Here is a 17,906-nt window from a genome sequence, read left to right on the forward strand (position 1 = left end):
AACCCAACTGGTCTAAACTAGGTTATTAAACATTTGTATAGTTTTGGATTTGAATACATTAACATAATAGAATAATGGATTGTAAGTAGTTCATCAGTAAATAATCCACAATTATGGAGTTTGCAGACTGATTGAAAATAAATAGCAGCATATTGTATAATTAAGCCATAATCAAATGTCTTTCTATATACAAATGATAAAGTGTCCCCTTGGGCCATGGCCATGTGCTGAGGGTTTTATTTAGTTCAATAGCAAAAGCCTTTCTGTGCCAAGTTTACACAAAAGAAAAGTTAGTGAATTGCTAGGAATAAAGTTGACTGATCTCTCCACACAGTGTAATAATTAGAGCCAGCATTACTCTGTGCACGTTTTGGATACAAAAAGCTGCCTTTTACAGCAGCTAACAAGATTAACCCTCACTTGTATTCAGAAGTAGTGTTTCTTAGCCAAAGAAATATTATATTTTAGTTACCATGTAAAGCCAGTAACATTTCAATTTCATTTCAATGAATATTCCATTATTAGTACAATTTGACTTCAGCTTAGAGAAAGCTGAATTTGCTGTAGTTTAATATATCCAAAAAAAAAAAAAATAGGCTTGAGTTTTTGAGCAAAGTTATGTCCGAGCCACTCGTTATGGACATGCATGTAGATGTATAGCTTTAGGCTAGAAGCAGCACAGTAATATTTTTAAACAAGAATCATTGCTTTTCCAAATACAATCGCCAATTAGAAAGTCGTATAGTGGAAGGAAAGAATTGAATACCTTTCAAGATGAAGAAACAACAGAACATTTCAAAAAGCTTGTAGATCTTGAAGTAGGAAAAAATTTATTACCATGCAGGATATGAGTCTGAAAATGTCTTATTTCAAAAGGGCTATGGGTGCAATTAGGTGAATATCATTTAATGAAAGCACAAATTCTGCAATATTTGGTCTTTTATTTGAAAAGGGATAAACCGGGAGCTCATAATTTCTGTTGTTGGAGGCAGCACCACTGCATGATATTGGATTTATGTAGCATCCTTTGGTTACCATTTCCCATGGCATATGTTCGGATACCAGCAATGCTGCTCAGAATTCAACACAACTTTCTAACAAACTAAATTGTAACAAGCCTATAGCCCTAAAAAAAGTAGTCTTAGGAATAATGCAGCTGAAGGTAGTTTAGCAAGGATCTGGCCCACTGGATAATTTACAACATTCAAGTGGTTCTATGGGATTAAGAACTCAAAGAGTGGATTGAATCTGATAAAGTCTTGACAAGGGCTGTGAGTCTCTAGGGTTAGCTTTGAGAGAGAGCCAACATCTCAAGAAAGACAAGCTCAAGACAGACTCTTAGGATCTTCAGTTGTACTCTTAATGTAGCACTACATTATACTGCTTTGCAGTCACTTGTCTGCTTTGATGCTGCTGCCTGTGATCTCAACTTTTACAAATCACAGGACAATTCTGGAAATTGTTTCCGTAAGGGAGAGGAGCCAAACTTGTTCTCCCAAACTGACCCCTTTTAACAACAATATGGTCCTGGCTTTTAATTCAACTCTTCTGCTTTGTGCTCTGATACTTTACATGCTCCTTGATTCATTAACATAAAATGTTGGACCCCATGCTCCTTATTCACTTCTTGAAGTTCATCTCCGTTTTCAGTTTTCAGTACCTTAAAACTCACACCAGCGATTTCAGGTTTTGGACCAGAGGGAGCTGTACCAAGATTTTGGCTCTTATAGTTCTCTTTTGGCTCTCTAGGGAGACCTATATAAAGATGTTTCTTTATCAGATAAATGTTTTCACTAAAACAATTAATTTAGTAGGGTGAACAAGGCCTGTTTTTATCTTCTTTGTATAAATTGCTATAAAAATTAAGCATATTGAGCCCTTCTGTTAAACTCAAAACTTTGAAACAGGTAGCATCTCATCCTGTGTGCTCTCTTAATTGTCAAGTAATGTTTATGACCACATGAATAAGTAAGTTACTTGGAGGGAAGCCAGATCAGAGCTAGAAAATTAGGCATAGGTTACTCTGAGGTAAGTGACTGTGGATTTTGTTTTGCTGCAGTAAATGTGATCTCACTTGTCCCCTAATAAAAGTTCATGAGAGGTTGAAATATAAATATTACAGAGCAGCTGCTGTGAGTTTAATCCACATTCCATTAATGAAGATATTTTGCTCACACTGCTGGATCAGAATCTGACGTATTGTTTTCTTGCATTTCATGCTGTACACCTGCATGACTTGGTGATAAGCATTAGATAAACTGTTTTCTAAAACTAATTTTGGAATATTTATACATTTGCGAAATAAAGGGGAATGTAGAAAAACAAACTACTGGATTCTGCTCTGACTGTAGACTGGGAAGCGAAGGCTTTGCAAGCAGAATATAAATATACTACCATCCTTAAAGAAACAAAGTATAAGACATGAGACAGGAAGGCACACAATCCAAGAAGCAACAACTTAGTCAAGACCTTCTTTCATCTCCTCTAAATGTTGCAAACGAATATCATTCCAACTCATCTATTTATTTCCTAAGGTGATGAGAAAGACTTAGTTTTATTTTAATGAGTGCTTGTGAGGCCACCACAGAAATCTTTCTCTTAATAGAAATCCAAAAATAAAATAAAATGTTCCTCTTAACAGTAGTCCAAAAATAAAATAAAATGTTCCTCTTAATATTGGAAGAGTGAATCCAGAAAGGAGGAATTGGTTATCATAGCTTAATTTGAAAAATAAGCCAAAAAAGAAAAAAAAAAAAAGAAAGAAAAAAAAGAACACAAAACTCTGATAAATGAGAAATAGTCCCATTATGTTATTATTCTGTTACCTAAGAAACTATCTTCAAAACAGAAGCCCTCATAAATACTCTGGAGATGCATCAGACACTTTTCCCTGCTGTACGACATTGTGTATATGGTTTGGCAGGAGTTCATTTTGTAGAAGATAAACTAGCACATAGTGCCAGGATTCTATTACTCTTGACCCTGACCTTTGGCTGCATGCTGTTTCCAGTTGCACTCCATCTTTAAAAAAAAAAAGACAGCGCCCATTTTTTTACCCTTTCTGTTTTAACTTCTGTTTGTAAACTTCTCCACAATCTACCCTTCTTCAGATACATACTTGAAAAACAAGTTTTCTGATCTCTTCCTTCTCTTTTTTTTTAAACTTCTGTTTTTCATTCCTTTAAACCAGCACTAGTGCTCCTGCCAAAGTTGGCTTTCTCATTCAGATGTCTCTTTTTTTCATCTCCAAGCGCTAAATAGCTCAATAATTTGGAATAGCATAATATATTTTAACCACAGAGAAAATACATTCTTGGAAATTGCTTGTTTTTCTATGCTATATTTACTATTCTCTGAACCCGAGATATCCACTTATTGTTACCAACTGAAGATGTTAGTAGTAAAGGCATGCAAAAGGAGATGCTATATTCATTAATACAGAATCAATGTCCAGAACTGTTAACTCTGTACAAAAGAATGTAGAACCAGCCAGGGTGGGTGGTAGATTTAATATGTTTGATTCCCAAAGAATTGCAAGTTCTATGAAAAACCCAAAAGCACTGAATATGAATGTGATGATTTGCAAAGCACTTCAATACGCTGTTACAATATAAGTACTTGGTAAACTACAGAGATTAGATTAGTCTACAGGAAAGCAGGGGGATATTCTTGAGAGTTTACAGGGCATTCTCTGTGCCTTTTTCAGGCAAAACTCCCATTGAAGTCTGGGAATTCTGTTTGTATTAATGAGGACAAAACAGGGTCTCTGTTTTTCCAGTAGGGATCAGGCTAACTGCCATGAAAATCTTTTCAAATAAAAAAGCAAAATAAGCTTTTTTTTTTTTTTTTTTTTTTAAATATCTCTGACTGTCTGGAGTGGACTAAATCCTATGTATATCCAATGACTTTCCACTCTGTGATTACTGCAGAAATCTGAGCATACTCACATGTTTGTTAGAACAGAAACAAAACAGAATAAATACAACAAACTCTAAGATCTGAAATTTTTGAAAGACAGGTAAGGTAGAACTTCACAGACATGCTTTACTTAAAAGAACAAAGGTATTTAGAAACCAAGTGTGTCATAGCCAGATAAAAATCTCTGATTCATTATAGTCACAAAACATGTGATGCAATACAACTTTACTAAATGTTTAGCTTGCTTTACAAACAGAAAATGTTAACACTGTAATTATAAACTTCCAATACTGATTTGTATTTGAGGCCAGGAATAAAAATGATATAAACAAAGTGTTGTTGCAACAAATGTCTTCTTTAACAGACTCTTTCATTCTACCTATAATTACTAGAGTGTAGTACAATACAAAGGAAGAGGTTGAAAGCATGAAAGAAGTAAAATCCCCTAAAACTGACATTCACCAGAAGTCCTTAATATATTTCCCTGGCTGATTATTACTTAAGTGCTAGGATTTCTAAACATTGCTCTTTGTTACTCCAGGAACCATGCTCATCTGAAATATTTTCCTCTCCATAAAATGGAGTATAAAAATTATCACTAAGCTTGTAATGAAATGTAACTGAAAGAGAACATTTAGAAAATAGTAGATATGAAGAACTACACAAGCAGCTCTTTACAAAGTAAAAGAACATTATCTGCCTTATATACTTGATGGTAGATTGCATTGGAATCTAAATTAAAATTTGATTTTAATAGAAAGTTAACATAAGGTTTAATAATATATGTTAAATGTGAATTTCCACTTTATAAGTAAGAAGCCATTACTCAAGAAATGTTGCCACAATTTTAATATTGACAAGAAGCATAGTTAACAAATATTTGTGTTTAAACCTTGTATTTCTGAAGCTTATTCCATAGGAAATTGTTTTCAGGAATCTAAAGTTATGATAAAGACTAACAAATATTAGAGGGAATAATTTTTTGAAACTACTCAATACCTTTAACCTGGTGTCTCACATCTATGTGAACAGAATGCATGTAAAAGGTATCTAGGACCAATTCTTGGCCTGGAAACCAGATGACATAATCATAATCTGGCCCCACATACACTGATAAATAGTTTTACAGAGCAGGATGGCTGAATTCAAGCCATTGCTTGGGGCTGGTTTTTGGTGTGTTCTTGTTACCAGGCAGGTAGATCTTTTGAACCCAGTGATGTTTATTGGTTTCTTCCATCTGGAACTATTCAATTCTACTCTACTCTACTCTACTCTACTCTACTCTACTCTACTCTACTCTACTCTACTGTAATATACTCTACTCTGTTCTACTCTACTCTACCCTATTCAGAAGTGTACCAGGGAAAAAATAACAGCTTCATCCTATGGGTAACACTGCTTGGGTCACTGTCCTGACTTTGTTCACTCAATTGATATAATCATAGTCAAAGATTATGGCTCCAATCCTTCTTATATGCCTATTTTCAAAATGTGATACTTCACATTTCTATGCATAAACAAGATAATATTAGAGGATATTGTCACACCTGTTCTGTAGTGTTATTGGAAATATACAGAAGAAATCCATTTCAGAGTAATTCTGAATTTTATGATTAAACTAGTCTCCCAGAACACGTAGTCTTTTTAAAATCTTATCTCCAAACAAAAAGAGAAAGAATTTTATCCAAGGTTTTAGGTAAGCATCTTAAAACGTATCCAGTTTACAATGAAGTCAACTGAAGAAGTATTTGATGTGTGAGCCTGTGTGGTCTTCAGCGGTGAGCACTTCAGGATTGTGGGGATTATCTAGAGAACTCCATTTTTATCAGTGTTTGAAGTAACATTGAGGCTGGACAGTAGAGTTCAAAGTTCCTTAAGGGAATAAGATTTCATCTAACAGATGACAGGTCTATTTATTCACACAAACTAGTACATTGACATGTGGAAGAAAGAATGTAAAAATCCAGTCTATTATTCTTTTTAATTCAAAACAAAGATTTGCTATTGTTCCTAATCAACACTTGCTTTCCTCATTTAAATTTCATGACTGGCTAGGTGAATTTAAATCTGTGCTATTATGAAAGACATTTTAATCAGCTGGATATTGAAGTACTCAATGCTTGCCACTCTTTTCATAGTCATAGAATAATAGAATTGAGTTGGAAAAATCTTTTAAAGGTGACCACCTAGTCCAACTCCCCTGCAGTGAACACAGACACCTATAGCTCAATCAGATGCTCAGAGCTCTGTCCATCTGACCTTGAGTGTCTCCAGGTACAGGGCATCTACCACATCTCTGGGCAACTTGTGCTAATGCTTCACCACCTTTATCACAAAAATGTTTTTCCTCATACTGAGTCTAAATCTCCTATCTTTTAGCTTGAAACCATTTCCCTTTGTTCTGTAACAGCAGACCCTGCTGAAGAGCCTGTCCCTTTCTTATAGTTCCCCTTCAGATACTAAAAGGCTGCTTTTCCCACAATGATGTGATTCAGTCCTCTTCCTTCTTCTGGGCTGAATATGGTCACTTGGCTTAGAAAGCTCAGATAGCAGTTTCTGTAGTTCCATGTATAACACAAATACAAAAATAAACCACACATTGTAAGGCTGGGAAACACGACAAATTCAGAAAAATTGGATATATCCAGAAATTGGATATACATATAGGTACAGTACTGGATTTGCATAACACAGATAAGAGAAGATTAGAGGAGGAAATATATCAAATATATTCAAATGTAATACAGGCTATTGCAAAGAAGTTACCTTTCTGTGTGCCAGTGGATAGGACAAGAAATAATGGAATTACACTGCTACCAAGTTACACTGATAAAAGTTAAACTTTAGGAAAAATATCCTGTAGTATAAATAGTGATGGACTGGAACACATTGCTAAAGGAGAGTGTGGAATTGATATCATTACAAATTTCTAAACCAGTTGTTTTTCTAACAGCTCTCCACAATGTCCTTAGCAGAGCTGATTCTGCCTTGGGGCAATGAAATGTAGCATACGACCTTTCAAAATGTCTTTTCAATTCCATTTTCTGTGACTGCATGACTGGATTAAACAAATTTTTAATTCACATTCTATACATTTCATGGTAACTAGGAGTTAAAGGGAAAAGAGTAACCATCCAAAAGAAATATTTTCCCCTTTTCTATGGATTTCATCACCACAGTGCCTGAGTGGGAGAAGAGAGACTGAGTCACAGGATGCAAGAGTAATTTTTGCCCCTGGCAAGAATAGTGCCTTTTTTGAGTGCTAAAAATTCATTTTATATTGCAGTTTCCTTCTTCTTAATGAGTATAATTATTTCTCATTACTAATGACTGTGATTCTCCAGATGGAAGCCATTGTAGAAATACTGCACCATTCTCTCATACTGTACCATTCTCTCATATTGACAAAACACTGCCCCAATGAAGATGATGACTGGACCCAAATGCTTAAATGAGGGAAAATATATCTTCCTTTGGAAGGTTTCTGAAGAACTTATCAAAGAACCATTTCCTCTGACAGGGTAGGGAATTTAAGTTATTTCAGAATCACTGTTTCCTGAGAATTTCAATTCTAATAGTAAATTAAATACGCCAAGGACTGCTCTCTGGCTTCAGAGTCAAATGCCAAAATCTGGCTCCATCCATGCTATTAAATTACTTTGCCATTCAAAACACCTATTGAGAAGAGTACATGCTAAAGTTCTGAGTTGTGCCAGAGGTTGATTGGGAATGTGTTGATTGACCTTGTTGGAAAAACAAATCAGAGAGAATTTAACAGTGTAGTTGCTGAAACCCAAGTGACTGGAAGTATCTCCTAGTCTTGTTTGATTTACTAGTGCAGATATGATGGCTAAAAACATGTTACAAGTTGAATAGTAAAACTAGGTTGAATCTCATCATGGAGTATGCTAAATAGACAGAGAAATACAGTATTTTATTTTTTTTTAACAAGAGAAAAACCTTTTTCTTCATTGTTAATGACACAGTGTCTGTATCTGCCTGCTTTGATGATTTTCACAGGTTAGGTGAAACAGAAGAAATTCCTTACAACTTTCAAGGAGGGGCTCATAATCCTGCAGCTGAAGAAGAGTACACCTTATTGATAAGTGATGTGTTTTTTCAGGAGACAACCAAGTGCATAGGGAGGAAGATTGTAAGGAGGCTGATAAATTCCTGCAGATGCAGCTGTAAAGATAATTTCACTCCAGTTAAAAAATAAATTGCACAAGCACCTGAAATGTTCCTTTTCTCATGATAGTTTTATCTGCCCTGTACTACATTCCTGGGGTATAATCCCTGAGTTTATCTGAGAAACATACTTCAAAAACCTTCCTCAGTATGTCAGCAGGGCATGTGAGCAAAGGAATTCACATAAAACCAGGCAACCCATCAGGAGATACTTGTTCCTCAGGTAAACACTGAAAAGAGACTCGTGTTCTCTAGGAGATAGGCCAAAGGAAAAACACCTAGGAAATGGCAACATAGCCAGCGCAATTAAATACAAAAGTATTCCAAGGACTCCATTAAATACATAGAGGTATTATTTGGTAAACTTATATTAGAAAAGTGCTTATTTATCAAAGATTGCTGGAAAAGGAACAAAGAGGAGGTAACTGAGGTTTTATGAGGGCTGCTCCAAAACTAATACCTCCTATTTTATGATGTTGGTCTACAAAATCAGATGTGGATGTTGGTGGTACAAGAGTACAGGTTGAACCCTCCCACCAATACCCCATTAGATGTTGTTGCTATGTGACAGATGGCAGCAGAGGGGGCAGTCTGACAGAATGACATCTGATGTGAAAGACTGTATAAAGCAAAGTAACTAAATTCCTCTATGCAGAAAAAAAATTGCACCCGCTAGCATTCTTCGACACTTGCTGAATGTTTATGGAGACCAAACAGTGGATGTGAGCTCAGTGAGGCAGTTCGAGGTGTGTTTCTGCAGTGGTGACAGCAACAGCGGGTCACCTCTGCTGGTGTAGATTTTTATGAGCGAGGCATTCAGGCTCTTTTTCATCGCTGGTGAAAATGCACAGCTATTGGTGATGACTCTGTTGAAGAACAGTGTTTTATAGCTGAGAATTTGCTCTATCTGTTTTTGTATTATTGTGGGCTTTATGTCTGTTGTCCTTTCCATGAAAATAAATAGAAGGCATTACTTTTGGAGTGACTCATGTAATTAAGGTAGAAAGAAAATCTAAGGACAATGGGAAAAATCAAAGCAAACTGGATGATTTACATTTGAGTATAAAAGCATCTAAGGCAACACAAAAGAAAGACAGCAATTGGTACCAGGTTGAGAACTCAGTGTTATGAGCATCTAGGCAACATTCTGGGGCAGTTGTGAGGAAGAGCTAAGGTCCTGGGAGAGCAGTGATGGGTAGCCTACCCATTTATAGAGACCATTTTATTTTAGAGAGCACTGTGTAGTAATGATGACTGATACCCATTTTATTTATTTACAGGAGTGTCATGGTTACCCAGATAAGTTTCAGTCTCTGTATGCTGGGCACTAAGTGCATATGAGGCTGTCCACACCTCCAACAGCAAACAGACCATCCAAATGAGGAAGTACATAGAGATCCAGCTGGTTAAGCAAGGTACAATATGACAGCAAGCATCCAAAGTTGCAGATGCTCAACAATCTGAGCTTGTCTTAGCCTCATAACAATGCAGTGCCTCAAACTCAAATATACCCTTTCTTTATTAGCCTTAAGATCACGGGATGCCAAAAATGCTCTAGGCTTTATGATAAGAGCACAGTTTATGCCTGGGAATTCATTAGTTGGGTAAGCACCGCATGCTAGAATGTACCATAAGAATCCTAAGAAAGAAAATGAAAGCTTATAAAAAACCCTTGTTCCCTACGCAGTGGTCACTGGACTTGTGAAGTGCCTTCCCAAATGATACTGTAGATGCAAAAATTTATGCAGGTCCAACAGGACACTGTACAAAACTCAGAAAAAAAATCCACTTAGGATTACTGAGCAGATAAATCATGTCAGACTCAGGAAATCCCCTAAAAGTAGTTGGAAGCTGAGAGAGTACATGGGAAAGTATCATTTATGCTTCTCCGCTTTCGCTGTTCTTTAGGTGTCCCTTACAGCCAGTGCTGGAGATGGTATGTCTGTTCTTATGACCTTATGTACTAAAGCAGCAGCTGAGTAGCATCCTGATTCATGTATGGACTATGTCCAAGGTGCACATATCTTGGTCTTGTGTAACAGAGACCACATGGCACCACATGGAGCAAGTCTATAGCATGCTAGTTTCCCTCTTTCCCATTTTTTCCACCCCTCCTCCCCAGAAATTCTGTGGAAGCAGCTGTTTTTGTTACTCTTTCTTGGGCCAAAGAATGAATGATGTCTGTGCTGCTTTGAAGGAATCCCTCTTTGAAGGAATTCCTCTTTGAACTCCTTTTTGAATTCCTACATAAAGGTCCTTCATTCTTGCATGGAACGCATAAGAACTAAGGTTTGTGGACACATTTCAGAGTGTTCACATTAAAAGTGGGAACTGACATTTACTGTACACTTAGAGTGTGAAGAAACAAGGCTGAGACTCTGGAGACAAGTCCCCTAGGTATTGCTAAAATGGAAAAATAAAGGAATCATATTGAATCAATTTGGCATGTGGTCTTTATTTTACTACTCTTTCCTCAGATTTTCAAATTCAAACCTACACAGAAAAGAAGAGAAAAAAAAAAAAAAAACCCAAAACACTGTCATGATAAAACTTGCAGTGTTGCTTATAGGAAAGTTAGTGATAAGAAGATCATTCAGTAGAAACAAACAGCAGCACATAGAGCTGCCACTTTGGACAAACACCAGCTGTAATGCTTATGCTTATAGCCAGGCACCAAGGGAAAATCTTGTCTCTATCTCCCCTTAAGATTTTTTCTTTTAGCAGGACATAAAACATAACCTCTTTTGCTGATTTTGCATGGGCATATATATACACACATATATAAACATACATACATACATATTTATGTTTCAGTACACACATACACACATACACATTTTTACACTTATCTAAGAATAACTACTGTGTATATTATACTTACTGAGATACGGCCTAAGCAGCTAAAATTACTCATTTTTATGCAACTTTAAATGCATCATGAGAGCAGGCAGAAAGAGTGAAGAAATATCAAAAGCTGGAAAGATGCGGGGGTTAAAGAAAAGGTTGGGACAGACAAACTCAAGCCTTCAAGAAGAAGGCAGTTAATTTATAAGGTTTCCACTAAGCTGAAGTTATGTAGCATGCACGTTTTCATTTACTTTTGTTTGGCTTCTTGTTTTCCTGCACAGCATAAATGGTCTTTTCTTCTAGAATAGCATTCATCTAATGAACACAGCTGCTCTTGCATGTATGAATGAAGATTGTATGCTTGCAATAGAAAAGATCTGGAGCATTACTAAGGTTTCAACTCCAGCAAAAGATGTTAAGTGTAAAGTTTGATCCTGGCTTAGCTTCTCCTTCTCTGTGTGCGTATGCTGGTCTGCCCTCATGTAGATGTGTATTGTAGTCACATACCTTTGCAAACTTATATGTGCTAGATGTTTGGAAAACAATGCATGTTCTTCAAAGACAAAAATAAACCATGTGGAATTTTCTTCTAATTTTATTTTTATTTCCTTTTACATATTATTATTTTTAAGGCTGCTGCTGTTAATGAAAATCCAGAAATAAATATGTATTATTACATTGTGTTAAATGCCATGAGGCTAACAGGTTCAGTATAATGCATGTTTTGCTTCCAGTTGGACTAGAATCTAGCTATAATCAGTAGATCACAAAGGTTTTGTGTGCATGTATGTATAAAATGCACAAGTCAGTTTAAACACAGAACATATTTTTAAAATTAAGTTTTAATTTCCCAGCTTCATATTTGCTAAAATAAATAAAGCCTCTGCAGTATGGATATGTAAGTAGAGCCTGAAATCATGGAAATAAGTTTGACTTAAATGAAAGGTCTAGTTCACATATTTTCCAGCTTATACCTGGAAAATATCAGCTTTTATTACAACTTATCTGTAAAGACTGGCCTATAAGAATTAATGAAAATAATAGGAGTGAAATTCAGATTAAAACACTGTGATTTTTCTCTACATGAAAATGTTCAGATTTTTCAGACCAGTGTACTATTATTGTCCATGAGCCTGGAAACAAACCCTGATATAAACACAGGATCCAAACCACAGAACATGACTTGTTTAAAAAGTTAAATTCTGTGAAGTAAGGCAGGAAACGAGATTTATCCTTCTGGGAATTTTTTGGCATGAGCAAGGAACTAGGCATGCTCAGTGCATGTTATATCCTTCATCTATCACTGCTCTCTGAAGTAAATCAATTTCTTTTTTTTTTTATTATTATTATTATTTTTTAACTCAAGCCGAGGGAAAGCAACATAGTCACCATCTGAAATGTGTAGAAATCCTTCTGTTTGACATGGCATTAAACAGAAGAAGGCAAATTACAGTGTTTTGCCTTAAGGATTATTGTTGCACATTTTGTGCCTTCTGGCTGTGGCAGTGTTTGTTCCTCCAAGTGAAATTAGCTGGGTCCGAGCCATTTTGCAACACTGTAAAAATAAATTGCTGTACTTGATAAGTAAATGTTCGACTTGTCAGTCTAAGCTTACTGCAAAGTGTTTTTAGTGTCTTCAGGGTAACTTGGCAATCTCCAATAGGCACTACTCACAAGGTCAGTTTTCTCCCTTTGAAGCCAAGTTTAGGCTATAGCTAGGGAACCAGTGCAAACACACTTATCCAGGAGCAGAACTTTCCAGATGCAGTCCAAATTAGTCTATATCAGGTTAAAAGTCTGGGATCACACTAATACTTACATCAAATCACATTACACTTGTAGGATGGTGGTATTTAAAAATCGGGATAAGCTGAAATATTATTTAGGAGGTTGGAGAGGAAGTCATACAAGAAGGAAAGGAGCTTGAAACTAGGTGGGGATTGGCTTTTTATCCCAGATGACAGTGATAGGATAAGAAGTAATGTTCTCAGTAATGTTTGCACCAAGGGAGGTTCAGGTTGGATATTAGGAAAAAAAACATTAACAGAAAGAATGGTGAAGCATTGGAACAGGCTGCCAAGGCAGGTGGGAGAGTCACTGTCCCTGGAGGCATTTAAGAAATGTGGCACTGAAGGACATGGTCTAGTGGACATGCTGGTGATGGTTGGACTAGATGATCTGAGTGGTCTTTTCTAACCTTAATAATTCTATGTCTCTAAGTAAAAACAGGTGGGAAAATTATATTTGATTGGCCAATTTTGTCATATATACCCAGAGTGCTTGTTCTTAGTGTCATCCTCTTATGATTTTTCAATCCAAACTGAACAGTGCACCCTTCCTGTAATCACCAGCAGGATGAAAGCAAGAAGGAAAAGGTGGACTAAAACCACCTTTATGTGGCTGAAACTTGGGAATTACGTTCCTTAGATATATAGCCTGTTTGGCAGGCTTCACAGCTAAAATGCAGTGGTCTTTTTTCTCATCATCCTTGTAAATCTGGGAGTCAGTCAATCAGTCTGTCAGTCAGTTTCTCTGTTGGAAAGTCCCACTTAATAAAATCAATATGTCCCCTGAGGAAAATGGCGTTTTGCTGAAATAACAAGTAATTTATTTTTACACGGAAAAGCTGAAACAGCATCTTCCTTATTAAAGACCTCAAGATGCCTGTACAGAGAATCACAGAATCATAGAGTCATCATAGAATTGCTCAGGTTGGAAAAGATCTTAAAAATCATTGAGTCCAATCACAACCATACTACCCTAACTCTAACAACTCTCCACTAAATCATGTCTCTAAGCAGTCCCTGAGACAGTTCATGAGTCCATGCAGGCTGCTGAATGGATAGTTCAGGGATGGAGAAGTTTGCTCTATCATCAGCAGTTTACAAGGGCAAATAGTGATAGGACAAAGGGGAATGGTCTTAAACTGAGACAGGGGAGGTTTACGTTAGATATTAGGAGGAAGTTTTTCATACAGAGAGTGGTGTCAAAGTGGAACAGGTTGCCCAAGGAGGTTGTGGATGCCCCATCCCTGGAGGCATTCAAGGCCAAGTTGGATGTGCAGCCTGGTCTGGTGTTTGGTGACCCTGCACATAGCAGGCAGGTTGAAACCAGATGATCATTGTTCTCTTTTTCAACCCAGGCCATTCTACGATTCCATGATTCTATGATTACCCTCAGGGTGATGCAGCACCTGGCTCTGGCCAGAAGTAGAGCAAATGGCTGCACACAGTCTTGCAGAAGATCCTTGACAGATCCCCAAGTGTACCCAGCAATCTTTGCCCAGGTCTGGTACACAGGAGAATTAAAAATTGCTCCAGTGCAATTGCTTTTAAGGGAAAATTCTTGGAAATCTTCTTAGGAATAAAATAATTGCATTTCTGTCTAATATTTTGCTAAAGAATCAATTAGTGTTTTTTAGTTTGAAACCATTTTCCCTTGTCTTACCACAACAGATCCCACTAAAGTCTGCCCCCTCCTTTCCTATAGCTCCCTTTAGAAACTGAAAAGCCACTACTCAGCCTTCTCATCTGAATAGCACCAGCTCTCTCAGCTGAATAGGCTGAATAGCACCAGCTCTCTCAGCCTGTCCTTGTAAGGGAGGTATATCAAGTGGTACAAGTGTTTGAGAACAAGTAAAGAAAAGGAAGTCAAGACTATATTGTTTTTGGAATAGATCTCTCTCTGTTTCAGTTTTGCATATGAGTACTTGCTTTCTTGGTTGCTCTGTTATCTGGCAGGAGCAGTGAGAAATTTGTATCTTCCATACAGGGTGCAGAGGAAAGGAAAAGTCTCCAGCACATGCTAATTATGGGGCATTGCAACCCTTTTTGCACTGCTTACTGCTAGTCTCATGTGACCTGATTGAGTGAGACAGTAGTTTAGAAACTCAGCCCGTGCATTCTCTGGCCCCTTTCTTCCAATACTGCAAATACAGATGCCTGTTCCAGCAGTGACTTTTGTGATAATGTACACCTCCTCAGGGACCTGGATGAAACCCAAGATTGAGTTACTATAGCAACAAGCTTCATGAACTCATTGCCAGTAAATATTATTGTGATTAGTTACTGAAATCTAGGGTAAGTCATTATTCATGGCCTCAGTACTAGATATAACGAGGAAGGATATTTAATTGTTACTTTTCTAGACCAGTCCTTGCAAGTTGCTCTAGGCAGTTCACAACAGTTTAAAGTACACAGTAAAATACAAACAGCAGTGATCCGTTATTCTGTGAAAATGAACACTGTGGTTCAGCTCTTATGGCACTGCAAGAGAAGCTCAGGGCTTATGGTGGAAGCACTCCTTGTTCAAAGCAAAAAGACAATGTATTAAACATTTTAAATATATATCTAAGAAGACAGTTAAATAAACTGATTGTGAAAGCTTGATGAGTTTGTCCCTGAAGCACCACTGCATTGTGAGTAAAACAATATCTTACTCTCTGCTTTACTCACTGCTAAGGATTCACACAATGAAGTCTCAGGCACACAAACTGCAATTGCTGAGGCAGTTTAATAAACCTTCTCCTAAACTGGAACAGGCTGTTTAGAGGAGAAATGGTTGTCCCATCCCTGGAGATATTCAAGGCCAGGTTGGATGGGGATCAGGGCAGCCTGGGCTGGTGGGTGGCAACCAGCCCGTGGCATGCAGTTGGAGGCTGGATGATCTTTAAGGTCCCTTCCAACCTCAGCCATTTTAAGATTCTATCATTCTTACTCCTCTGTACTGACAGATAGTATCTCCTGGTTTAAGATTCGTTCCATTACAAATAGCTTGGAAGAAGGTGCTTTATCCATTGAAGTATCAAGATGATAGATCACTCATAGCGGAAATGAAGCATTTTCTGGTAAAACCAGAATTCCTTTTCTCACTACACTTCCAATTAAACAAATTTTCTTCCAATTACATAATTTATTTCTTGTCAAAAATAATTTCTGAAATATTTTACTGACTTATATCTAAATGCTTAACAAAAATCTTGGAGTTATATCAGTAGATATTCTTTGCAATTGAAATCTTATATTATATTTGATGCTAATCAAAAAGAATAAAAGATTATTCTGCCATGATGATAAATATTCAGAAACTGACATGTTAGGACAATATGAGAAAATCTCACAGACACTGTGTGTTGTAGAAAACTAAAATGTAAGTAAATAAATTAAAACAATGGCAGTACTTAATGCTTTGCCTCCTGGTCTCTGAGTCATCTTGTGTGCAGGTTATCTAATCTAAACTTCCTGTACCATCAGAATGTTACTTTAAGTTAAATCTAAATGCAATTCTCACACCACCATTCATTACCAAGAACAATATTTAATGAAAAGCGAAAGATAGTGAGATAATTGTTGATGAGATCAGGGACCGGAAACACAAGATGAAATGCAACACCTTAGATCCTGCACAGACAAAGAAAAATTATTGTTCTGCTGTGGAAAGCTTTGAGGCCCACCTGTGCAGGCCCCCCTTTATTTTTCTTCCTGCTCATCAACATCTTTGCTGGGTACAGACAACAAGACTTGATTTTCTACCACAAAATTTGAGGTGTAGGAATAAATTCTTAGTTTTTCCATGTGGACAGTGCTGATCACTTACCACTGACATTTCCTCTGCAGTGTAAACACATATTTGCAAAGAGTAACATTGAAAAGCTGGGTGCTCCCATATGAGGCAAAGGGAGATGCTGTGGCATTGAGCTTTAGAGGCAAGCTGCAATAAGTCGTTTTAAGTGAAGAGCTGAAGAACCTGTCTCACAGGAAACTTTCTGTCTTTAGTGCAGTAGTTGAGGTCATCTTCATCACTGCAGGACAAGTACAGATGATTGGAGGAGGTATGCATGCTGTGAAAATTTTTTTCCTCAGTAGAAACAGTCATAGCTCTGAGAACAGAAAAAAGCTAGAAAAAGGACTGCCCTTTTTTTCCATAATTTCTTTATTTGGTGACTAAAATACTTCCTTTATCCCTCCTCATTTATGAGTTCTATTTTATAAAATTATTTATGTCTGTGAGAAGGGAAAATGTCTCTTTTCTGATTTAAAACTGTTGGTCAAAAGAAGAGTACTGTTGTAAATGATTTTAAAAGATTCTTTTTCTGAACAACTGTGGTTGCAGATGATGCAACCCCATGTTAATTTGGAGTTTTTCATGGAGTTTTTCATGGTGAGATTTGCCAATCTGGTATTATTTCCAGCAAGAAACATAGATTTTTCACTAAAATGTATTTATTATTAGCTTCAACCTAAATGATACTTACCATTTTAGTTGTCTTTTTGGATTAGAGCAGTGAAATTTGAAGTCGCGTATTAGATTGAGTAGAAAAATGCAGTTTGCTAATACAATAAGGACCTATTTCTACTGTCTCCATATGCCAAAATCTGTGAGAACTTGGCCTTCAGATGCCCAGAAACAGCATCCCTTGCTAGACTTGGCATGGGTCAGACCTGAAAAGCACAGAATTTGAGAGTATACAGAAGTCTAAGCTAAAATATAGCCTATGCAGCTTGTCTCTTAGTCCTTTGTCCTGTAAGCAAGAGGACCACCTCTAAAGACTAAAAACCTGGAGAGCACCTGTATTAAATTTTAAGGTGGCATGGCATGGTATAAGAAATATAAGGAAGTTTTACGGCTTTACCTGTGTCTCAGTGAAGGGAGAAGAGGACAGAATGAAACAGGTGAGGAATGGGAGATTGGGCAGGGCTGCAGCAGGAACAGGCTGCTGCTACAAAGCACTCTTGCAGTCAGTTTGTTCTGTTCTTCAATTTGCCTGTTCTGCTGCCTGCAGTTCTGAGCTGTGGATGTAGCGAAGGTATGAATTACAGGGGGTGAAGCTGTGGTTGCAGCTTATACCGCAGCTCAGCTGATGCATGATACTAGCTAAGTAGCAGCAGCTTGATCGCGTGTCTAAGCTGTAATTGGTGTGGCTTTGTCTACTGTGGTGCTATCTGATCTGGTAA

Source organism: Tetrao urogallus (assembly GCF_951394365.1).
Source record: "Tetrao urogallus genome assembly, chromosome: 2".
Lineage (NCBI taxonomy): Eukaryota > Metazoa > Chordata > Aves > Galliformes > Phasianidae > Tetrao > Tetrao urogallus.